Source organism: Ambystoma mexicanum, chromosome 6q, assembly GCF_040938575.1.
Source record: "Ambystoma mexicanum isolate Mex_15411 chromosome 6q, UKY_AmexF1_1, whole genome shotgun sequence".
NCBI lineage: Eukaryota > Metazoa > Chordata > Amphibia > Caudata > Ambystomatidae > Ambystoma > Ambystoma mexicanum.
Window position 1 is genome coordinate 1,631,663,121 of NC_090937.1, and position 23,620 is coordinate 1,631,686,740.

Sequence of the window (23,620 nt, forward strand, 5' to 3'; positions counted from 1 at the left end):
CCAGCCAATGACTTATTCTTATTTCTAAGGGCCGCTCCATCAGATAGCCCAAACAGGCAGGCGTTGGTGGTATAGTGGTGAGCATAGCTGCCTTCCAAGCAGTTGACCCGGGTTCGATTCCCGGCCAACGCAGATCAAATCTTTAAATTGTTCAAAATGCATTTTTTGGAAATCAGACTCATGCTGAAAGCAAAGCTGACACACTTTTCGTGAAAATCAAAACCCCATCCAGGAAAGGTTCTTGCATCCTAGTTTCTGCAACTGTCTATCGGTGAGGGGATTGAAGCGAGCAGGGCTCCTGGCCCCTCCCCGACAAAGCCCTGACGAAGGCCTGACAAAGGCCTATTCGCCTTGCCCTGACGGGCCTTGGTCCCAGCAGGCCACCGAGCACAGCACCTCAGCCTATTAGAGTGAGGTTTCAGGATCTCTCTCATCCTGTAAACCAACATACTGAAGAAGGTGAAACGTGTGGCTGCGCTCCTCACATGCTGAAGCAGCAGCAGCCCTTTCCCTGAAGCAAAGTTCCTTCATTCCTCCCTCCCATAACCCTTAGCAGGGGATTTATGGTAATTGAGTTGAGTTTCCAAACTGGCCCTTCCTTCCTTCCTTCCCATATCTGCCAGCTCGAGAAGGCTTGTTTTGTTGCACCTGGGAAGTAAAGTATCTATTTGCGAGAGAGAGAGAATGAGAGAGAGAGACAGAGAGAGAGAGACAGAGAGAGAAGGGGAAGGGGTGTTGGCAGTTAGGGTGTGAGCTAGAGAAATGAGGCCTGTCTGCAAAAGGCCATGGGATGGGAGTGCGTGGTTGCAGGTTGTTTGGCTTTGTAAGGCCTACTGCCCGCTTCACTCGAAAATGGGTCTAGGGTTGTCGGTTTGTAGGCTGTAAAAGCCCAGAAAAGCTTTTGTTCTCCAACCAGCAGAGTGGCGCAGCGGAAGCGTGCTGGGCCCATAACCCAGAGGTCGATGGATCGAAACCATCCTCTGCTAACTTTTTTCAAATTATGTTTTTGTGTCATGGCATTAGGGCACAAAGAGCTGTAAGTGCCTGGATGCAATGTCATTCCTTGAACTTGCTGCCTCGTTCCACTCTTGCGCTAAATAGGAGAGGGTCCCAGCCCAGCCAACAAAATGCACTGTTCAATCAAACCAAACTTAAAACCAAGCTCCTTTTTTAAGGGGTCCCGGGGAAATGTTGGGCTGACCGGCAAGACCTCATGATGCGAACTGCTTCTGCGTCAAACGCAAGCTTTTTTCATTCCCAGCCAATGACTTATTCTTATTTCTAAGGGCCGCTCCATCAGATAGCCCAGACAGGCAGGCGTTGGTGGTATAGTGGTGAGCATAGCTGCCTTCCAAGCAGTTGACCCGGGTTCGATTCCCGGCCAACGCAGATCAAATCTTTAAATTGTTCAAAATGCATTTTTTGGAAATCAGACTCATGCTGAAAGCAAAGCTGACACACTTTTCGTGAAAATCAAAACCCCATCCAGGAAAGGTTCTTGCATCCTAGTTTCTGCAACTGTCTATCGGTGAGGGGATTGAAGCGAGCAGGGATCCTGGCCCCTCCCCGACAAAGCCCTGACGAAGGCCTGACAAAGGCCTATTCGCCTTGCCCTGACGGGCCTTGGTCCCAGCAGGCCACCGAGCACAGCACCTCAGCCTATTAGAGTGAGGTTTCAGGATCTCTCTCATCCTGTAAACCAACAAACTGAAGAAGGTGAAACGTGTGGCTGCGCTCCTCACATGCTGAAGCAGCAGCAGCCCTTTCCCTGAAGCAAAGTTCCTTCATTCCTCCCTCCCATAACCCTTAGCAGGGGATTTATGGTAATTGAGTTGAGTTTCCAAACTGGCCCTTCCTTCCTTCCCATATCTGCCAGCTCGAGAAGGCTTGTTTTGTTGCACCTGGGAAGTAAAGTATCTATTTGCGAGAGAGAGAGAATGAGAGAGAGAGACAGAGAGAGAGAGACAGAGAGAGAAGGGGAAGGGGTGTTGGCAGTTAGGGTGTGAGCTAGAGAAATGAGGCCTGTCTGCAAAAGGCCATGGGATGGGAGTGCGTGGTTGCAGGTTGTTTGGCTTTGTAAGGCCTACTGCCCGCTTCACTCGAAACTGGGTCTAGGGTTGTCGGTTTGTAGGCTGTAAAAGCCCAGAAAAGCTCTTGTTCTCCAACCAGCAGAGTGGCGCAGCGGAAGCGTGCTGGGCCCATAACCCAGAGGTCGATGGATCGAAACCATCCTCTGCTAACTTTTTTCAAATTATGTTTTTGTGTCATGGCATTAGGGCACAAAGAGCTGTAAGTGCCTGGATGCAATGTCATTCCTTGAACTTGCTGCCTCGTTCCACTCTTGCGCTAAATAGGAGAGGGTCCCAGCCCAGCCAACAAAATGTACTGTTCAATCAAACCAAACTTAAAACCAAGCTCCTTTTTTAAGGGGTCCCGGGGAAATGTTGGGCTGACCGGCAAGACCTCATGATGCGAACTGCTTCTGCGTCAAACGCAAGCTTTTTTCATTCCCAGCCAATGACTTATTCTTATTTCTAAGGGCCGCTCCATCAGATAGCCCAGACAGGCAGGCGTTGGTGGTATAGTGGTGAGCATAGCTGCCTTCCAAGCAGTTGGCCAACGCAGATCAAATCTTTAAATTGTTCAAAATGCATTTTTTGGAAATCAGACTCATGCTGAAAGCAAAGCTGACACACTTTTCGTGAAAATCAAAACCCCATCCAGGAAAGGTTCTTGCATCCTAGTTTCTGCAACTGTCTATCGGTGAGGGGATTGAAGCGAGCAGGGCTCCTGGCCCCTCCCCGACAAAGCCCTGACGAAGGCCTGACAAAGGCCTATTCGCCTTGCCCTGACGGGCCTTGGTCCCAGCAGGCCACCGAGCACAGCACCTCAGCCTATTAGAGTGAGGTTTCAGGATCTCTCTCATCCTGTAAACCAACATACTGAAGAAGGTGAAACGTGTGGCTGCGCTCCTCACATGCTGAAGCAGCAGCAGCCCTTTCCCTGAAGCAAAGTTCCTTCATTCCTCCCTCCCATAACCCTTAGCAGGGGATTTATGGTAATTGAGTTGAGTTTCCAAACTGGCCCTTCCTTCCTTCCTTCCCATATCTGCCAGCTCGAGAAGGCTTGTTTTGTTGCACCTGGGAAGTAAAGTATCTATTTGCGAGAGAGAGAGAATGAGAGAGAGAGACAGAGAGAGAGAGACAGAGAGAGAAGGGGAAGGGGTGTTGGCAGTTAGGGTGTGAGCTAGAGAAATGAGGCCTGTCTGCAAAAGGCCATGGGATGGGAGTGCGTGGTTGCAGGTTGTTTGGCTTTGTAAGGCCTACTGCCCGCTTCACTCGAAACTGGGTCTAGGGTTGTCGGTTTGTAGGCTGTAAAAGCCCAGAAAAGCTCTTGTTCTCCAACCAGCAGAGTGGCGCAGCGGAAGCGTGCTGGGCCCATAACCCAGAGGTAGATGGATCGAAACCATCCTCTGCTAACTTTTTTCAAATTATGTTTTTGTGTCATGGCATTAGGGCACAAAGAGCTGTAAGTGCCTGGATGCAATGTCATTCCTTGAACTTGCTGCCTCGTTCCACTCTTGCGCTAAATAGGAGAGGGTCCCAGCCCAGCCAACAAAATGCACTGTTCAATCAAACCAAACTTAAAACCAAGCTCCTTTTTTAAGGGGTCCCGGGGAAATGTTGGGCTGACCGGCAAGACCTCATGATGCGAACTGCTTCTGCGTCAAACGCAAGCTTTTTTCATTCCCAGCCAATGACTTATTCTTATTTCTAAGGGCCGCTCCATCAGATAGCCCAGACAGGCAGGCGTTGGTGGTATAGTGGTGAGCATAGCTGCCTTCCAAGCAGTTGACCCGGGTTCGATTCCCGGCCAACGCAGATCAAATCTTTAAATTGTTCAAAATGCATTTTTTGGAAATCAGACTCATGCTGAAAGCAAAGCTGACACACTTTTCGTGAAAATCAAAACCCCATCCAGGAAAGGTTCTTGCATCCTAGTTTCTGCAACTGTCTATCGGTGAGGGGATTGAAGCGAGCAGGGCTCCTGGCCCCTCCCCGACAAAGCCCTGACGAAGGCCTGACAAAGGCCTATTCGCCTTGCCCTGACGGGCCTTGGTCCCAGCAGGCCACCGAGCACAGCACCTCAGCCTATTAGAGTGAGGTTTCAGGATCTCTCTCATCCTGTAAACCAACAAACTGAAGAAGGTGAAACGTGTGGCTGCGCTCCTCACATGCTGAAGCAGCAGCAGCCCTTTCCCTGAAGCAAAGTTCCTTCATTCCTCCCTCCCATAACCCTTAGCAGGGGATTTATGGTAATTGAGTTGAGTTTCCAAACTGGCCCTTCCTTCCTTCCTTCCCATATCTGCCAGCTCGAGAAGGCTTGTTTTGTTGCACCTGGGAAGTAAAGTATCTATTTGCGAGAGAGAGAGAATGAGAGAGAGAGACAGAGAGAGAGAGACAGAGAGAGAAGGGGAAGGGGTGTTGGCAGTTAGGGTGTGAGCTAGAGAAATGAGGCCTGTCTGCAAAAGGCCATGGGATGGGAGTGCGTGGTTGCAGGTTGTTTGGCTTTGTAAGGCCTACTGCCCGCTTCACTCGAAACTGGGTCTAGGGTTGTCGGTTTGTAGGCTGTAAAAGCCCATAAAAGCTCTTGTTCTCCAACCAGCAGAGTGGCGCAGCGGAAGCGTGCTGGGCCCATAACCCAGAGGTCGATGGATCGAAACCATCCTCTGCTAACTTTTTTCAAATTATGTTTTTGTGTCATGGCATTAGGGCACAAAGAGCTGTAAGTGCCTGGATGCAATGTCATTCCTTGAACTTGCTGCCTCGTTCCACTCTTGCGCTAAATAGGAGAGGGTCCCAGCCCAGCCAACAAAATGCACTGTTCAATCAAACCAAACTTAAAACCAAGCTCCTTTTTTAAGGGGTCCCGGGGAAATGTTGGGCTGACCGGCAAGACCTCATGATGCGAACTGCTTCTGCGTCAAACGCAAGCTTTTTTCATTCCCAGCCAATGACTTATTCTTATTTCTAAGGGCCGCTCCATCAGATAGCCCAGACAGGCAGGCGTTGGTGGTATAGTGGTGAGCATAGCTGCCTTCCAAGCAGTTGACCCGGGTTCGATTCCCGGCCAACGCAGATCAAATCTTTAAATTGTTCAAAATGCATTTTTTGGAAATCAGACTCATGCTGAAAGCAAAGCTGACACACTTTTCGTGAAAATCAAAACCCCATCCAGGAAAGGTTCTTGCATCCTAGTTTCTGCAACTGTCTATCGGTGAGGGGATTGAAGCGAGCAGGGCTCCTGGCCCCTCCCCGACAAAGCCCTGACGAAGGCCTGACAAAGGCCTATTCGCCTTGCCCTGACGGGCCTTGGTCCCAGCAGGCCACCGAGCACAGCACCTCAGCCTATTAGAGTGAGGTTTCAGGATCTCTCTCATCCTGTAAACCAACATACTGAAGAAGGTGAAACGTGTGGCTGCGCTCCTCACATGCTGAAGCAGCAGCAGCCCTTTCCCTGAAGCAAAGTTCCTTCATTCCTCCCTCCCATAACCCTTAGCAGGGGATTTATGGTAATTGAGTTGAGTTTCCAAACTGGCCCTTCCTTCCTTCCTTCCCATATCTGCCAGCTCGAGAAGGCTTGTTTTGTTGCACCTGGGAAGTAAAGTATCTATTTGCGAGAGAGAGAGAATGAGAGAGAGAGACAGAGAGAGAGAGACAGAGAGAGAAGGGGAAGGGGTGTTGGCAGTTAGGGTGTGAGCTAGAGAAATGAGGCCTGTCTGCAAAAGGCCATGGGATGGGAGTGCGTGGTTGCAGGTTGTTTGGCTTTGTAAGGCCTACTGCCCGCTTCACTCGAAAATGGGTCTAGGGTTGTCGGTTTGTAGGCTGTAAAAGCCCAGAAAAGCTTTTGTTCTCCAACCAGCAGAGTGGCGCAGCGCAAGCGTGCTGGGCCCATAACCCAGAGGTCGATGGATCGAAACCATCCTCTGCTAACTTTTTTCAAATTATGTTTTTGTGTCATGGCATTAGGGCACAAAGAGCTGTAAGTGCCTGGATGCAATGTCATTCCTTGAACTTGCTGCCTCGTTCCACTCTTGCGCTAAATAGGAGAGGGGCCCAGCCCAGCCAACAAAATGCACTGTTCAATCAAACCAAACTTAAAACCAAGCTCCTTTTTTAAGGGGTCCCGGGGAAATGTTGGGCTGACCGGCAAGACCTCATGATGCGAACTGCTTCTGCGTCAAACGCAAGCTTTTTTCATTCCCAGCCAATGACTTATTCTTATTTCTAAGGGCCGCTCCATCAGATAGCCCAGACAGGCAGGCGTTGGTGGTATAGTGGTGAGCATTGCTGCCTTCCAAGCAGTTGACCCGGGTTCGATTCCCGGCCAACGCAGATCAAATCTTTAAATTGTTCAAAATGCATTTTTTGGAAATCAGACTCATGCTGAAAGCAAAGCTGACACACTTTTCGTGAAAATCAAAACCCCATCCAGGAAAGGTTCTTGCATCCTAGTTTCTGCAACTGTCTATCGGTGAGGGGATTGAAGCGAGCAGGGCTCCTGGCCCCTCCCCGACAAAGCCCTGACGAAGGCCTGACAAAGGCCTATTCGCCTTGCCCTGACGGGCCTTGGTCCCAGCAGGCCACCGAGCACAGCACCTCAGCCTATTAGAGTGAGGTTTCAGGATCTCTCTCATCCTGTAAACCAACAAACTGAAGAAGGTGAAACGTGTGGCTGCGCTCCTCACATGCTGAAGCAGCAGCAGCCCTTTCCCTGAAGCAAAGTTCCTTCATTCCTCCCTCCCATAACCCTTAGCAGGGGATTTATGGTAATTGAGTTGAGTTTCCAAACTGGCCCTTCCTTCCTTCCTTCCCATATCTGCCAGCTCGAGAAGGCTTGTTTTGTTGCACCTGGGAAGTAAAGTATCTATTTGCGAGAGAGAGAGAATGAGAGAGAGAGACAGAGAGAGAGAGACAGAGAGAGAAGGGGAAGGGGTGTTGGCAGTTAGGGTGTGAGCTAGAGAAATGAGGCCTGTCTGCAAAAGGCCATGGGATGGGAGTGCGTGGTTGCAGGTTGTTTGGCTTTGTAAGGCCTACTGCCCGCTTCACTCGAAACTGGGTCTAGGGTTGTCGGTTTGTAGGCTGTAAAAGCCCAGAAAAGCTCTTGTTCTCCAACCAGCAGAGTGGCGCAGCGGAAGCGTGCTGGGCCCATAACCCAGAGGTCGATGGATCGAAACCATCCTCTGCTAACTTTTTTCAAATTATGTTTTTGTGTCATGGCATTAGGGCACAAAGAGCTGTAAGTGCCTGGATGCAATGTCATTCCTTGAACTTGCTGCCTCGTTCCACTCTTGCGCTAAATAGGAGAGGGTCCCAGCCCAGCCAACAAAATGCACTGGTCAATCAAACCAAACTTAAAACCAAGCTCCTTTTTTAAGGGGTCCCGGGGAAATGTTGGGCTGACCGGCAAGACCTCATGATGCGAACTGCTTCTGCGTCAAACGCAAGCTTTTTTCATTCCCAGCCAATGACTTATTCTTATTTCTAAGGGCCGCTCCATCAGATAGCCCAGACAGGCAGGCGTTGGTGGTATAGTGGTGAGCATAGCTGCCTTCCAAGCAGTTGACCCGGGTTCGATTCCCGGCCAACGCAGATCAAATCTTTAAATTGTTCAAAATGCATTTTTTGGAAATCAGACTCATGCTGAAAGCAAAGCTGACACACTTTTCGTGAAAATCAAAACCCCATCCAGGAAAGGTTCTTGCATCCTAGTTTCTGCAACTGTCTATCGGTGAGGGGATTGAAGCGAGCAGGGCTCCTGGCCCCTCCCCGACAAAGCCCTGACGAAGGCCTGACAAAGGCCTATTCGCCTTGCCCTGACGGGCCTTGGTCCCAGCAGGCCACCGAGCACAGCACCTCAGCCTATTAGAGTGAGGTTTCAGGATCTCTCTCATCCTGTAAACCAACATACTGAAGAAGGTGAAACGTGTGGCTGCGCTCCTCACATGCTGAAGCAGCAGCAGCCCTTTCCCTGAAGCAAAGTTCCTTCATTCCTCCCTCCCATAACCCTTAGCAGGGGATTTATGGTAATTGAGTTGAGTTTCCAAACTGGCCCTTCCTTCCTTCCTTCCCATATCTGCCAGCTCGAGAAGGCTTGTTTTGTTGCACCTGGGAAGTAAAGTATCTATTTGCGAGAGAGAGAGAATGAGAGAGAGAGACAGAGAGAGAGAGACAGAGAGAGAAGGGGAAGGGGTGTTGGCAGTTAGGGTGTGAGCTAGAGAAATGAGGCCTGTCTGCAAAAGGCCATGGGATGGGAGTGCGTGGTTGCAGGTTGTTTGGCTTTGTAAGGCCTACTGCCCGCTTCACTCGAAAATGGGTCTAGGGTTGTCGGTTTGTAGGCTGTAAAAGCCCAGAAAAGCTTTTGTTCTCCAACCAGCAGAGTGGCGCAGCGGAAGCATGCTGGGCCCATAACCCAGAGGTCGATGGATCGAAACCATCCTCTGCTAACTTTTTTCAAATTATGTTTTTGTGTCATGGCATTAGGGCACAAAGAGCTGTAAGTGCCTGGATGCAATGTCATTCCTTGAACTTGCTGCCTCGTTCCACTCTTGCGCTAAATAGGAGAGGGTCCCAGCCCAGCCAACAAAATGCACTGTTCAATCAAACCAAACTTAAAACCAAGCTCCTTTTTTAAGGGGTCCCGGGGAAATGTTGGGCTGACCGGCAAGACCTCATGATGCGAACTGCTTCTGCGTCAAACGCAAGCTTTTTTCATTCCCAGCCAATGACTTATTCTTATTTCTAAGGACTGCTCCATCAGATAGCCCAGACAGGCAGGCGTTGGTGGTATAGTGGTGAGCATAGCTGCCTTCCAAGCAGTTGACCCGGGTTCGATTCCCGGCCAACGCAGATCAAATCTTTAAATTGTTCAAAATGCATTTTTTGGAAATCAGACTCATGCTGAAAGCAAAGCTGACACACTTTTCGTGAAAATCAAAACCCCATCCAGGAAAGGTTCTTGCATCCTAGTTTCTGCAACTGTCTATCGGTGAGGGGATTGAAGCGAGCAGGGCTCCTGGCCCCTCCCCGACAAAGCCCTGACGAAGGCCTGACAAAGGCCTATTCGCCTTGCCCTGACGGGCCTTGGTCCCAGCAGGCCACCGAGCACAGCACCTCAGCCTATTAGAGTGAGGTTTCAGGATCTCTCTCATCCTGTAAACCAACATACTGAAGAAGGTGAAACGTGTGGCTGCGCTCCTCACATGCTGAAGCAGCAGCAGCCCTTTCCCTGAAGCAAAGTTCCTTCATTCCTCCCTCCCATAACCCTTAGCAGGGGATTTATGGTAATTGAGTTGAGTTTCCAAACTGGCCCTTCCTTCCTTCCTTCCCATATCTGCCAGCTCGAGAAGGCTTGTTTTGTTGCACCTGGGAAGTAAAGTATCTATTTGCGAGAGAGAGAGAATGAGAGAGAGAGACAGAGAGAGAGAGACAGAGAGAGAAGGGGAAGGGGTGTTGGCAGTTAGGGTGTGAGCTAGAGAAATGAGGCCTGTCTGCAAAAGGCCATGGGATGGGAGTGCGTGGTTGCAGGTTGTTTGGCTTTGTAAGGCCTACTGCCCGCTTCACTCGAAAATGGGTCTAGGGTTGTCGGTTTGTAGGCTGTAAAAGCCCAGAAAAGCTTTTGTTCTCCAACCAGCAGAGTGGCGCAGCGGAAGCGTGCTGGGCCCATAACCCAGAGGTCGATGGATCGAAACCATCCTCTGCTAACTTTTTTCAAATTATGTTTTTGTGTCATGGCATTAGGGCACAAAGAGCTGTAAGTGCCTGGATGCAATGTCATTCCTTGAACTTGCTGCCTCGTTCCACTCTTGCGCTAAATAGGAGAGGGTCCCAGCCCAGCCAACAAAATGCACTGTTCAATCAAACCAAACTTAAAACCAAGCTCCTTTTTTAAGGGGTCCCGGGGAAATGTTGGGCTGACCGGCAAGACCTCATGATGCGAACTGCTTCTGCGTCAAACGCAAGCTTTTTTCATTCCCAGCCAATGACTTATTCTTATTTCTAAGGGCCGCTCCATCAGATAGCCCAGACAGGCAGGCGTTGGTGGTATAGTGGTGAGCATAGCTGCCTTCCAAGCAGTTGACTCGGGTTCGATTCCCGGCCAACGCAGATCAAATCTTTAAATTGTTCAAAATGCATTTTTTGGAAATCAGACTCATGCTGAAAGCAAAGCTGACACACTTTTCGTGAAAATCAAAACCCCATCCAGGAAAGGTTCTTGCATCCTAGTTTCTGCAACTGTCTATCGGTGAGGGGATTGAAGCGAGCAGGGCTCCTGGCCCCTCCCCGACAAAGCCCTGACGAAGGCCTGACAAAGGCCTATTCGCCTTGCCCTGACGGGCCTTGGTCCCAGCAGGCCACCGAGCACAGCACCTCAGCCTATTAGAGTGAGGTTTCAGGATCTCTCTCATCCTGTAAACCAACATACTGAAGAAGGTGAAACGTGTGGCTGCGCTCCTCACATGCTGAAGCAGCAGCAGCCCTTTCCCTGAAGCAAAGTTCCTTCATTCCTCCCTCCCATAACCCTTAGCAGGGGATTTATGGTAATTGAGTTGAGTTTCCAAACTGGCCCTTCCTTCCTTCCTTCCCATATCTGCCAGCTCGAGAAGGCTTGTTTTGTTGCACCTGGGAAGTAAAGTATCTATTTGCGAGAGAGAGAGAATGAGAGAGAGAGACAGAGAGAGAGAGACAGAGAGAGAAGGGGAAGGGGTGTTGGCAGTTAGGGTGTGAGCTAGAGAAATGAGGCCTGTCTGCAAAAGGCCATGGGATGGGAGTGCGTGGTTGCAGGTTGTTTGGCTTTGTAAGGCCTACTGCCCGCTTCACTCGAAAATGGGTCTAGGGTTGTCGGTTTGTAGGCTGTAAAAGCCCAGAAAAGCTTTTGTTCTCCAACCAGCAGAGTGGCGCAGCGGAAGCGTGCTGGGCCCATAACCCAGAGGTCGATGGATCGAAACCATCCTCTGCTAACTTTTTTCAAATTATGTTTTTGTGTCATGGCATTAGGGCACAAAGAGCTGTAAGTGCCTGGATGCAATGTCATTCCTTGAACTTGCTGCCTCGTTCCACTCTTGCGCTAAATAGGAGAGGGTCCCAGCCCAGCCAACAAAATGCACTGTTCAATCAAACCAAACTTAAAACCAAGCTCCTTTTTTAAGGGGTCCCGGGGAAATGTTGGGCTGACCGGCAAGACCTCATGATGCGAACTGCTTCTGCGTCAAACGCAAGCTTTTTTCATTCCCAGCCAATGACTTATTCTTATTTCTAAGGGCCGCTCCATCAGATAGCCCAGACAGGCAGGCGTTGGTGGTATAGTGGTGAGCATAGCTGCCTTCCAAGCAGTTGACCCGGGTTCGATTCCCGGCCAACGCAGATCAAATCTTTAAATTGTTCAAAATGCATTTTTTGGAAATCAGACTCATGCTGAAAGCAAAGCTGACACACTTTTCGTGAAAATCAAAACCCCATCCAGGAAAGGTTCTTGCATCCTAGTTTCTGCAACTGTCTATCGGTGAGGGGATTGAAGCGAGCAGGGCTCCTGGCCCCTCCCCGACAAAGCCCTGACGAAGGCCTGACAAAGGCCTATTCGCCTTGCCCTGACGGGCCTTGGTCCCAGCAGGCCACCGAGCACAGCACCTCAGCCTATTAGAGTGAGGTTTCAGGATCTCTCTCATCCTGTAAACCAACAAACTGAAGAAGGTGAAACGTGTGGCTGCGCTCCTCACATGCTGAAGCAGCAGCAGCCCTTTCCCTGAAGCAAAGTTCCTTCATTCCTCCCTCCCATAACCCTTAGCAGGGGATTTATGGTAATTGAGTTGAGTTTCCAAACTGGCCCTTCCTTCCTTCCTTCCCATATCTGCCAGCTCGAGAAGGCTTGTTTTGTTGCACCTGGGAAGTAAAGTATCTATTTGCGAGAGAGAGAGAATGAGAGAGAGAGACAGAGAGAGAGAGACAGAGAGAGAAGGGGAAGGGGTGTTGGCAGTTAGGGTGTGAGCTAGAGAAATGAGGCCTGTCTGCAAAAGGCCATGGGATGGGAGTGCGTGGTTGCAGGTTGTTTGGCTTTGTAAGGCCTACTGCCCGCTTCACTCGAAACTGGGTCTAGGGTTGTCGGTTTGTAGGCTGTAAAAGCCCATAAAAGCTCTTGTTCTCCAACCAGCAGAGTGGCGCAGCGGAAGCGTGCTGGGCCCATAACCCAGAGGTCGATGGATCGAAACCATCCTCTGCTAACTTTTTTCAAATTATGTTTTTGTGTCATGGCATTAGGGCACAAAGAGCTGTAAGTGCCTGGATGCAATGTCATTCCTTGAACTTGCTGCCTCGTTCCACTCTTGCGCTAAATAGGAGAGGGTCCCAGCCCAGCCAACAAAATGCACTGTTCAATCAAACCAAACTTAAAACCAAGCTCCTTTTTTAAGGGGTCCCGGGGAAATGTTGGGCTGACCGGCAAGACCTCATGATGCGAACTGCTTCTGCGTCAAACGCAAGCTTTTTTCATTCCCAGCCAATGACTTATTCTTATTTCTAAGGGCCGCTCCATCAGATAGCCCAGACAGGCAGGCGTTGGTGGTATAGTGGTGAGCATAGCTGCCTTCCAAGCAGTTGACCCGGGTTCGATTCCCGGCCAACGCAGATCAAATCTTTAAATTGTTCAAAATGCATTTTTTGGAAATCAGACTCATGCTGAAAGCAAAGCTGACACACTTTTCGTGAAAATCAAAACCCCATCCAGGAAAGGTTCTTGCATCCTAGTTTCTGCAACTGTCTATCGGTGAGGGGATTGAAGCGAGCAGGGCTCCTGGCCCCTCCCCGACAAAGCCCTGACGAAGGCCTGACAAAGGCCTATTCGCCTTGCCCTGACGGGCCTTGGTCCCAGCAGGCCACCGAGCACAGCACCTCAGCCTATTAGAGTGAGGTTTCAGGATCTCTCTCATCCTGTAAACCAACATACTGAAGAAGGTGAAACGTGTGGCTGCGCTCCTCACATGCTGAAGCAGCAGCAGCCCTTTCCCTGAAGCAAAGTTCCTTCATTCCTCCCTCCCATAACCCTTAGCAGGGGATTTATGGTAATTGAGTTGAGTTTCCAAACTGGCCCTTCCTTCCTTCCTTCCCATATCTGCCAGCTCGAGAAGGCTTGTTTTGTTGCACCTGGGAAGTAAAGTATCTATTTGCGAGAGAGAGAGAATGAGAGAGAGAGACAGAGAGAGAGAGACAGAGAGAGAAGGGGAAGGGGTGTTGGCAGTTAGGGTGTGAGCTAGAGAAATGAGGCCTGTCTGCAAAAGGCCATGGGATGGGAGTGCGTGGTTGCAGGTTGTTTGGCTTTGTAAGGCCTACTGCCCGCTTCACTCGAAAATGGGTCTAGGGTTGTCGGTTTGTAGGCTGTAAAAGCCCAGAAAAGCTTTTGTTCTCCAACCAGCAGAGTGGCGCAGCGCAAGCGTGCTGGGCCCATAACCCAGAGGTCGATGGATCGCAACCATCCTCTGCTAACTTTTTTCAAATTATGTTTTTGTGTCATGGCATTAGGGCACAAAGAGCTGTAAGTGCCTGGATGCAATGTCATTCCTTGAACTTGCTGCCTCGTTCCACTCTTGCGCTAAATAGGAGAGGGTCCCAGCCCAGCCAACAAAATGCACTGTTCAATCAAACCAAACTTAAAACCAAGCTCCTTTTTTAAGGGGTCCCGGGGAAATGTTGGGCTGACCGGCAAGACCTCATGATGCGAACTGCTTCTGCGTCAAACGCAAGCTTTTTTCATTCCCAGCCAATGACTTATTCTTATTTCTAAGGGCCGCTCCATCAGATAGCCCAGACAGGCAGGCGTTGGTGGTATAGTGGTGAGCATAGCTGCCTTCCAAGCAGTTGACCCGGGTTCGATTCCCGGCCAACGCAGATCAAATCTTTAAATTGTTCAAAATGCATTTTTTGGAAATCAGACTCATGCTGAAAGCAAAGCTGACACACTTTTCGTGAAAATCAAAACCCCATCCAGGAAAGGTTCTTGCATCCTAGTTTCTGCAACTGTCTATCGGTGAGGGGATTGAAGCGAGCAGGGCTCCTGGCCCCTCCCCGACAAAGCCCTGACGAAGGCCTGACAAAGGCCTATTCGCCTTGCCCTGACGGGCCTTGGTCCCAGCAGGCCACCGAGCACAGCACCTCAGCCTATTAGAGTGAGGTTTCAGGATCTCTCTCATCCTGTAAACCAACATACTGAAGAAGGTGAAACGTGTGGCTGCGCTCCTCACATGCTGAAGCAGCAGCAGCCCTTTCCCTGAAGCAAAGTTCCTTCATTCCTCCCTCCCATAACCCTTAGCAGGGGATTTATGGTAATTGAGTTGAGTTTCCAAACTGGCCCTTCCTTCCTTCCTTCCCATATCTGCCAGCTCGAGAAGGCTTGTTTTGTTGCACCTGGGAAGTAAAGTATCTATTTGCGAGAGAGAGAGAATGAGAGAGAGAGACAGAGAGAGAGAGACAGAGAGAGAAGGGGAAGGGGTGTTGGCAGTTAGGGTGTGAGCTAGAGAAATGAGGCCTGTCTGCAAAAGGCCATGGGATGGGAGTGCGTGGTTGCAGGTTGTTTGGCTTTGTAAGGCCTACTGCCCGCTTCACTCGAAAATGGGTCTAGGGTTGTCGGTTTGTAGGCTGTAAAAGCCCAGAAAAGCTTTTGTTCTCCAACCAGCAGAGTGGCGCAGCGGAAGCGTGCTGGGCCCATAACCCAGAGGTCGATGGATCGAAACCATCCTCTGCTAACTTTTTTCAAATTATGTTTTTGTGTCATGGCATTAGGGCACAAAGAGCTGTAAGTGCCTGGATGCAATGTCATTCCTTGAACTTGCTGCCTCGTTCCACTCTTGCGCTAAATAGGAGAGGGTCCCAGCCCAGCCAACAAAATGCACTGTTCAATCAAACCAAACTTAAAACCAAGCTCCTTTTTTAAGGGGTCCCGGGGAAATGTTGGGCTGACCGGCAAGACCTCATGATGCGAACTGCTTCTGCGTCAAACGCAAGCTTTTTTCATTCCCAGCCAATGACTTATTCTTATTTCTAAGGGCCGCTCCATCAGATAGCCCAGACAGGCAGGCGTTGGTGGTATAGTGGTGAGCATAGCTGCCTTCCAAGCAGTTGACCCGGGTTCGATTCCCGGCCAACGCAGATCAAATCTTTAAATTGTTCAAAATGCATTTTTTGGAAATCAGACTCATGCTGAAAGCAAAGCTGACACACTTTTCGTGAAAATCAAAACCCCATCCAGGAAAGGTTCTTGCATCCTAGTTTCTGCAACTGTCTATCGGTGAGGGGATTGAAGCGAGCAGGGCTCCTGGCCCCTCCCCGACAAAGCCCTGACGAAGGCCTGACAAAGGCCTATTCGCCTTGCCCTGACGGGCCTTGGTCCCAGCAGGCCACCGAGCACAGCACCTCAGCCTATTAGAGTGAGGTTTCAGGATCTCTCTCATCCTGTAAACCAACAAACTGAAGAAGGTGAAACGTGTGGCTGCGCTCCTCACATGCTGAAGCAGCAGCAGCCCTTTCCCTGAAGCAAAGTTCCTTCATTCCTCCCTCCCATAACCCTTAGCAGGGGATTTATGGTAATTGAGTTGAGTTTCCAAACTGGCCCTTCCTTCCTTCCTTCCCATATCTGCCAGCTCGAGAAGGCTTGTTTTGTTGCACCTGGGAAGTAAAGTATCTATTTGCGAGAGAGAGAGAATGAGAGAGAGAGACAGAGAGAGAGAGACAGAGAGAGAAGGGGAAGGGGTGTTGGCAGTTAGGGTGTGAGCTAGAGAAATGAGGCCTGTCTGCAAAAGGCCATGGGATGGGAGTGCGTGGTTGCAGGTGGTTTGGCTTTGTAAGGCCTACTGCCCGCTTCACTCGAAACTGGGTCTAGGGTTGTCGGTTTGTAGGCTGTAAAAGCCCATAAAAGCTCTTGTTCTCCAACCAGCAGAGTGGCGCAGCGGAAGCGTGCTGGGCCCATAACCCAGAGGTCGCTGGATCGAAACCATCCTCTGCTAACTTTTTTCAAATTATGTTTTTGTGTCATGGCATTAGGGCACAAAGAGCTGTAAGTGCCTGGATGCAATGTCATTCCTTGAACTTGCTGCCTCGTTCCACTCTTGCGCTAAATAGGAGAGGGTCCCAGCCCAGCCAACAAAATGTACTGTTCAATCAAACCAAACTTAAAACCAAGCTCCTTTTTTAAGGGGTCCCGGGGAAATGTTGGGCTGACCGGCAAGACCTCATGATGCGAACTGCTTCTGCGTCAAACGCAAGCTTTTTTCATTCCCAGCCAATGACTTATTCTTATTTCTAAGGGCCGCTCCATCAGATAGCCCAGACAGGCAGGCGTTGGTGGTATAGTGGTGAGCATAGCTGCCTTCCAAGCAGTTGACCCGGGTTCGATTCCCGGCCAACGCAGATCAAATCTTTAAATTGTTCAAAATGCATTTTTTGGAAATCAGACTCATGCTGAAAGCAAAGCTGACACACTTTTCGTGAAAATCAAAACCCCATCCAGGAAAGGTTCTTGCATCCTAGTTTCTGCAACTGTCTATCGGTGAGGGGATTGAAGCGAGCAGGGCTCCTGGCCCCTCCCCGACAAAGCCCTGACGAAGGCCTGACAAAGGCCTATTCGCCTTGCCCTGACGGGCCTTGGTCCCAGCAGGCCACCGAGCACAGCACCTCAGCCTATTAGAGTGAGGTTTCAGGATCTCTCTCATCCTGTAAACCAACATACTGAAGAAGGTGAAACGTGTGGCTGCGCTCCTCACATGCTGAAGCAGCAGCAGCCCTTTCCCTGAAGCAAAGTTCCTTCATTCCTCCCTCCCATAACCCTTAGCAGGGGATTTATGGTAATTGAGTTGAGTTTCCAAACTGGCCCTTCCTTCCTTCCTTCCCATATCTGCCAGCTCGAGAAGGCTTGTTTTGTTGCACCTGGGAAGTAAAGTATCTATTTGCGAGAGAGAGAGAATGAGAGAGAGATACAGAGAGAGAGAGACAGAGAGAGAAGGGGAAGGGGTGTTGGCAGTTAGGGTGTGAGCTAGAGAAATGAGGCCTGTCTGCAAAAGGCCATGGGATGGGAGTGCGTGGTTGCAGGTTGTTTGGCTTTGTAAGGCCTACTGCCCGCTTCACTCGAAACTGGGTCTAGGGTTGTCGGTTTGTAGGCTGTAAAAGCCCATAAAAGCTCTTGTTCTCCAACCAGCAGAGTGGCGCAGCGGAAGCGTGCTGGGCCCATAACCCAGAGGTCGATGGATCGAAACCATCCTCTGCTAACTTTTTTCAAATTATGTTTTTGTGTCATGGCATTAGGGCACAAAGAGCTGTAAGTGCCTGGATGCAATGTCATTCCTTGAACTTGCTGCCTCGTTCCACTCTTGCGCTAAATAGGAGAGGGTCCCAGCCCAGCCAACAAAATGTGCTGTTCAATCAAACCAAACTTAAAACCAAGCTCCTTTTTTAAGGGGTCCCGGGGAAATGTTGGGCTGACCGGCAAGACCTCATGATGCGAACTGCTTCTGCGTCAAACGCAAGCTTTTTTCATTCCCAGCCAATGACTTATTCTTATTTCTAAGGGCCGCTCCATCAGATAGCCCAGACAGGCAGGCGTTGGTGGTATAGTGGTGAGCATAGCTGCCTTCCAAGCAGTTGACCCGGGTTCGATTCCCTGCCAACGCAGATCAAATCTTTAAATTGTTCAAAATGCATTTTTTGGAAATCAGACTCATGCTGAAAGCAAAGCTGACACACTTTTCGTGAAAATCAAAACCCCATCCAGGAAAGGTTCTTGCATCCTAGTTTCTGCAACTGTCTATCGGTGAGGGGATTGAAGCGAGCAGGGCTCCTGGCCCCTCCCCGACAAAGCCCTGACGAAGGCCTGACAAAGGCCTATTCGCCTTGCCCTGACGGGCCTTGGTCCCAGCAGGCCACCGAGCACAGCACCTCAGCCTATTAGAGTGAGGTTTCAGGATCTCTCTCATCCTGTAAACCAACATACTGAAGAAGGTGAAACGTGTGGCTGCGCTCCTCACATGCTGAAGCAGCAGCAGCCCTTTCCCTGAAGCAAAGTTCCTTCATTCCTCCCTCCCATAACCCTTAGCAGGGGATTTATGGTAATTGAGTTGAGTTTCCAAACTGGCCCTTCCTTCCTTCCTTCCCATATCTGCCAGCTCGAGAAGGCTTGTTTTGTTGCACCTGGGAAGTAAAGTATCTATTTGCGAGAGAGAGAGAATGAGAGAGAGAGACAGAGAGAGAGAGACAGAGAGAGAAGGGGAAGGGGTGTTGGCAGTTAGGGTGTGAGCTAGAGAAATGAGGCCTGTCTGCAAAAGGCCATGGGATGGGAGTGCGTGGTTGCAGGTTGTTTGGCTTTGTAAGGCCTACTGCCCGCTTCACTCGAAACTGGGTCTAGGGTTGTCGGTTTGTAGGCTGTAAAAGCCCATAAAAGCTCTTGTTCTCCAACCAGCAGAGTGGCGCAGCGGAAGCGTGCTGGGCCCATAACCCAGAGGTCGATGGATCGAAACCATCCTCTGCTAACTTTTTTCAAATTATGTTTTTGTGTCATGGCATTAGGGCACAAAGAGCTGTAAGTGCCTGGATGCAATGTCATTCCTTGAACTTGCTGCCTCGTTCCACTCTTGTGCTAAATAGGAGAGGGTCCCAGCCCAGCCAACAAAATGTACTGTTCAATCAAACCAAACTTAAAACCAAGCTCCTTTTTTAAGGGGTCCCGGGGAAATGTTGGGCTGACCGGCAAGACCTCATGATGCGAACTGCTTCTGCGTCAAACGCAAGCTTTTTTCATTCCCAGCCAATGACTTATTCTTATTTCTAAGGGCCGCTCCATCAGATAGCCCAGACAGGCAGGCGTTGGTGGTATAGTGGTGAGCATAGCTGCCTTCCAAGCAGTTGACCCGGGTTCGATTCCCGGCCAACGCAGATGAAATCTTTAAATTGTTCAAAATGCATTTTTTGGAAATCAGACTCATGCTGAAAGCAAAGCTGACACACTTTTCGTGAAAATCAAAACCCCATCCAGGAAAGGTTCTTGCATCCTAGTTTCTGCAACTGTCTATCGGTGAGGGGATTGAAGCGAGCAGGGCTCCTGGCCCCTCCCCGACAAAGCCCTGACGAAGGCCTGACAAAGGCCTATTCGCCTTGCCCTGACGGGCCTTGGTCCCAGCAGGCCACCGAGCACAGCACCTCAGCCTATTAGAGTGAGGTTTCAGGATCTCTCTCATCCTGTAAACCAACATACTGAAGAAGGTGAAACGTGTGGCTGCGCTCCTCACATGCTGAAGCAGCAGCAGCCCTTTCCCTGAAGCAAAGTTCCTTCATTCCTCCCTCCCATAACCCTTAGCAGGGGATTTATGGTAATTGAGTTGAGTTTCCAAACTGGCCCTTCCTTCCTTCCTTCCCATATCTGCCAGCTCGAGAAGGCTTGTTTTGTTGCACCTGGGAAGTAAAGTATCTATTTGCGAGAGAGAGAGAATGAGAGAGAGAGACAGAGAGAGAGAGACAGAGAGAGAAGGGGAAGGGGTGTTGGCAGTTAGGGTGTGAGCTAGAGAAATGAGGCCTGTCTGCAAAAGGCCATGGGATGGGAGTGCGTGGTTGCAGGTTGTTTGGCTTTGTAAGGCCTACTGCCCGCTTCACTCGAAACTGGGTCTAGGGTTGTCGGTTTGTAGGCTGTAAAAGCCCAGAAAAGCTCTTGTTCTCCAACCAGCAGAGTGGCGCAGCGGAAGCGTGCTGGGCCCATAACCCAGAGGTCGATGGATCGAAACCATCCTCTGCTAACTTTTTTCAAATTATGTTTTTGTGTCATGGCATTAGGGCACAAAGAGCTGTAAGTGCCTGGATGCAATGTCATTCCTTGAACTTGCTGCCTCGTTCCACTCTTGCGCTAAATAGGAGAGGGTCCCAGCCCAGCCAACAAAATGTACTGTTCAATCAAACCAAACTTAAAACCAAGCTCCTTTTTTAAGGGGTCCCGGGGAAATGTTGGGCTGACCGGCAAGACCTCATGATGCGAACTGCTTCTGCGTCAAACGCAAGCTTTTTTCATTCCCAGGCAATGACTTATTCTTATTTCTAAGGGCCGCTCCATCAGATAGCCCAGACAGGCAGGCGTTGGTGGTATAGTGGTGAGCATAGCTGCCTTCCAAGCAGTTGACCCGGGTTCTATTCCCGGCCAACGCAGATCAAATCTTTAAATTGTTCAAAATGCATTTTTTGGAAATCAGACTCATGCTGAAAGCAAAGCTGACACACTTTTCGTGAAAATCAAAACCCCATCCAGGAAAGGTTCTTGCATCCTAGTTTCTGCAACTGTCTATCGGTGAGGGGATTGAAGCGAGCAGGGCTCCTGGCCCCTCCCCGACAAAGCCCTGACGAAGGCCTGACAAAGGCCTATTCGCCTTGCCCTGACGGGCCTTGGTCCCAGCAGGCCACCGAGCACAGCACCTCAGCCTATTAGAGTGAGGTTTCAGGATCTCTCTCATCCTGTAAACCAACATACTGAAGAAGGTGAAACGTGTGGCTGCGCTCCTCACATGCTGAAGCAGCAGCAGCCCTTTCCCTGAAGCAAAGTTCGTTCATTCCTCCCTCCCATAACCCTTAGCAGGGGATTTATGGTAATTGAGTTGAGTTTCCAAACTGGCCCTTCCTTCCTTCCTTCCCATATCTGCCAGCTCGAGAAGGCTTGTTTTGTTGCACCTGGGAAGTAAAGTATCTATTTGCGAGAGAGAGAGAATGAGAGAGAGAGACAGAGAGAGAGAGACAGAGAGAGAAGGGGAAGGGGTGTTGGCAGTTAGGGTGTGAGCTAGAGAAATGAGGCCTGTCTGCAAAAGGCCATGGGATGGGAGTGCGTGGTTGCAGGTTGTTTGGCTTTGTAAGGCCTACTGCCCGCTTCACTCGAAACTGGGTCTAGGGTTGTCGGTTTGTAGGCTGTAAAAGCCCATAAAAGCTCTTGTTCTCCAACCAGCAGAGTGGCGCAGCGGAAGCGTGCTGGGCCCATAACCCAGAGGTCGATGGATCGAAACCATCCTCTGCTAACTTTTTTCAAATTATGTTTTTGTGTCATGGCATTAGGGCACAAAGAGCTGTAAGTGCCTGGATGCAATGTCATTCCTTGAACTTGCTGCCTCGTTCCACTCTTGCGCTAAATAGGAGAGGGTCCCAGCCCAGCCAACAAAATGTACTGTTCAATCAAACCAAACTTAAAACCAAGCTCCTTTTTTAAGGGGTCCCGGGGAAATGTTGGGCTGACCGGCAAGACCTCATGATGCGAACTGCTTCTGCGTCAAATGCAAGCTTTTTTCATTCCCAGCCAATGACTTATTCTTATTTCTAAGGGCCGCTCCATCAGATAGTCCAGACAGGCAGGCGTTGGTGGTATAGTGGTGAGCATAGCTGCCTTCCAAGCAGTTGACCCGGGTTCGATTCCCGGCCAAGGCAGATCAAATCTTTAAATTGTTCAAAATGCATTTTTTGGAAATCAGACTCATGCTGAAAGCAAAGCTGACACACTTTTCGTGAAAATCAAAACCCCATCCAGGAAAGGTTCTTGCATCCTAGTTTCTGCAACTGTCTATCGGTGAGGGGATTGAAGCGAGCAGGGCTCCTGGCCCCTCCCCGACAAAGCCCTGACGAAGGCCTGACAAAGGCCTATTCGCCTTGCCCTGACGGGCCTTGGTCCCAGCAGGCCACCGAGCACAGCACCTCAGCCTATTAGAGTGAGGTTTCAGGATCTCTCTCATCCTGTAAACCAACATACTGAAGAAGGTGAAACGTGTGGCTGCGCTCCTCACATGCTGAAGCAGCAGCAGCCCTTTCCCTGAAGCAAAGTTCCTTCATTCCTCCCTCCCATAACCCTTAGCAGGGGATTTATGGTAATTGAGTTGAGTTTCCAAACTGGCCCTTCCTTCCTTCCTTCCCATATCTGCCAGCTCGAGAAGGCTTGTTTTGTTGCACCTGGGAAGTAAAGTATCTATTTGCGAGAGAGAGAGAATGAGAGAGAGAGACAGAGAGAGAGAGACAGAGAGAGAAGGGGAAGGGGTGTTGGCAGTTAGGGTGTGAGCTAGAGAAATGAGGCCTGTCTGCAAAAGGCCATGGGATGGGAGTGCGTGGTTGCAGGTTGTTTGGCTTTGTAAGGCCTACTGCCCGCTTCACTCGAAACTGGGTCTAGGGTTGTCGGTTTGTAGGCTGTAAAAGCCCATAAAAGCTCTTGTTCTCCAACCAGCAGAGTGGCGCAGCGGAAGCGTGCTGGGCCCATAACCCAGAGGTCGATGGATCGAAACCATCCTCTGCTAACTTTTTTCAAATTATGTTTTTGTGTCATGGCATTAGGGCACAAAGAGCTGTAAGTGCCTGGATGCAATGTCATTCCTTGAACTTGCTGCCTCGTTCCACTCTTGCGCTAAATAGGAGAGGGTCCCAGCCCAGCCAACAAAATGTACTGTTCAATCAAACCAAACTTAAAACCAAGCTCCTTTTTTAAGGGGTCCCGGGGAAATGTTGGGCTGACCGGCAAGACCTCATGATGCGAACTGCTTCTGCGTCAAACGCAAGCTTTTTTCATTCCCAGCCAATGACTTATTCTTATTTCTAAGGGCCGCTCCATCAGATAGCCCAGACAGGCAGGCGTTGGTGGTATAGTGGTGAGCATAGCTGCCTTCCAAGCAGTTGACCCGGGTTCTATTCCCGGCCAACGCAGATCAAATCTTTAAATTGTTCAAAATGCATTTTTTGGAAATCAGACTCATGCTGAAAGCAAAGCTGACACACTTTTCGTGAAAATCAAAACCCCATCCAGGAAAGGTTCTTGCATCCTAGTTTCTGCAACTGTCTATCGGTGAGGGGATTGAAGCGAGCAGGGCTCCTGGCCCCTCCCCGACAAAGCCCTGACGAAGGCCTGACAAAGGCCTATTCGCCTTGCCCTGACGGGCCTTGGTCCCAGCAGGCCACCGAGCACAGCACCTCAGCCTATTAGAGTGAGGTTTCAGGATCTCTCTCATCCTGTAAACCAACATACTGAAGAAGGTGAAACGTGTGGCTGCGCTCCTCACATGCTGAAGCAGCAGCAGCCCTTTCCCTGAAGCAAAGTTCCTTCATTCCTCCCTCCCATAACCCTTAGCAGGGGATTTATGGTAATTGAGTTGAGTTTCCAAACTGGCCCTTCCTTCCTTCCTTCCCATATCTGCCAGCTCGAGAAGGCTTGTTTTGTTGCACCTGGGAAGTAAAGTATCTATTTGCGAGAGAGAGAGAATGAGAGAGAGAGACAGAGAGAGAGAGACAGAGAGAGAAGGGGAAGGGGTGTTGGCAGTTAGGGTGTGAGCTAGAGAAATGAGGCCTGTCTGCAAAAGGCCATGGGATGGGAGTGCGTGGTTGCAGGTTGTTTGGCTTTGTAAGGCCTACTGCCCGCTTCACTCGAAAATGGGTCTAGGGTTGTCGGTTTGTAGGCTGTAAAAGCCCAGAAAAGCTTTTGTTCTCCAACCAGCAGAGTGGCGCAGCGGAAGCGTGCTGGGCCCATAACCCAGAGGTCGATGGATCGAAACCATCCTCTGCTAACTTTTTTCAAATTATGTTTTTGTGTCATG

At 50.0% G+C, this 23,620-nt stretch overlaps 12 non-coding genes across 12 annotated transcripts; all 12 read left to right on the forward strand.

Annotated features, from left to right (window-relative positions):
- The first annotated feature begins 60 nt into the window (after positions 1-60).
- Positions 61-132, forward strand: TRNAG-UCC (transfer RNA glycine (anticodon UCC)). Its single transcript has one exon. It is a non-coding gene; the product is annotated as a tRNA-Gly (tRNA).
- Positions 133-1,317: 1,185 nt separating this feature from the next.
- TRNAG-UCC (transfer RNA glycine (anticodon UCC)) lies at positions 1,318-1,389 on the forward strand. Its single transcript has one exon. It is a non-coding gene; the product is annotated as a tRNA-Gly (tRNA).
- A 2,420-nt stretch (positions 1,390-3,809) lies between these two features.
- Positions 3,810-3,881, forward strand: TRNAG-UCC (transfer RNA glycine (anticodon UCC)). Its single transcript has one exon. It is a non-coding gene; the product is annotated as a tRNA-Gly (tRNA).
- A 1,185-nt stretch (positions 3,882-5,066) lies between these two features.
- On the forward strand, positions 5,067-5,138 carry TRNAG-UCC (transfer RNA glycine (anticodon UCC)). Its single transcript has one exon. It is a non-coding gene; the product is annotated as a tRNA-Gly (tRNA).
- Positions 5,139-7,580: 2,442 nt separating this feature from the next.
- TRNAG-UCC (transfer RNA glycine (anticodon UCC)) lies at positions 7,581-7,652 on the forward strand. The gene has a single exon. It is a non-coding gene; the product is annotated as a tRNA-Gly (tRNA).
- A 1,185-nt stretch (positions 7,653-8,837) lies between these two features.
- TRNAG-UCC (transfer RNA glycine (anticodon UCC)) lies at positions 8,838-8,909 on the forward strand. Its single transcript has one exon. It is a non-coding gene; the product is annotated as a tRNA-Gly (tRNA).
- A 2,442-nt stretch (positions 8,910-11,351) lies between these two features.
- TRNAG-UCC (transfer RNA glycine (anticodon UCC)) lies at positions 11,352-11,423 on the forward strand. Its single transcript has one exon. It is a non-coding gene; the product is annotated as a tRNA-Gly (tRNA).
- A 1,185-nt stretch (positions 11,424-12,608) lies between these two features.
- TRNAG-UCC (transfer RNA glycine (anticodon UCC)) lies at positions 12,609-12,680 on the forward strand. The gene has a single exon. It is a non-coding gene; the product is annotated as a tRNA-Gly (tRNA).
- A 1,185-nt stretch (positions 12,681-13,865) lies between these two features.
- Positions 13,866-13,937, forward strand: TRNAG-UCC (transfer RNA glycine (anticodon UCC)). Its single transcript has one exon. It is a non-coding gene; the product is annotated as a tRNA-Gly (tRNA).
- Positions 13,938-15,122: 1,185 nt separating this feature from the next.
- On the forward strand, positions 15,123-15,194 carry TRNAG-UCC (transfer RNA glycine (anticodon UCC)). Its single transcript has one exon. It is a non-coding gene; the product is annotated as a tRNA-Gly (tRNA).
- Positions 15,195-16,379: 1,185 nt separating this feature from the next.
- TRNAG-UCC (transfer RNA glycine (anticodon UCC)) lies at positions 16,380-16,451 on the forward strand. The gene has a single exon. It is a non-coding gene; the product is annotated as a tRNA-Gly (tRNA).
- A 2,442-nt stretch (positions 16,452-18,893) lies between these two features.
- Positions 18,894-18,965, forward strand: TRNAG-UCC (transfer RNA glycine (anticodon UCC)). The gene has a single exon. It is a non-coding gene; the product is annotated as a tRNA-Gly (tRNA).
- Positions 18,966-23,620: the final 4,655 nt, after the last annotated feature.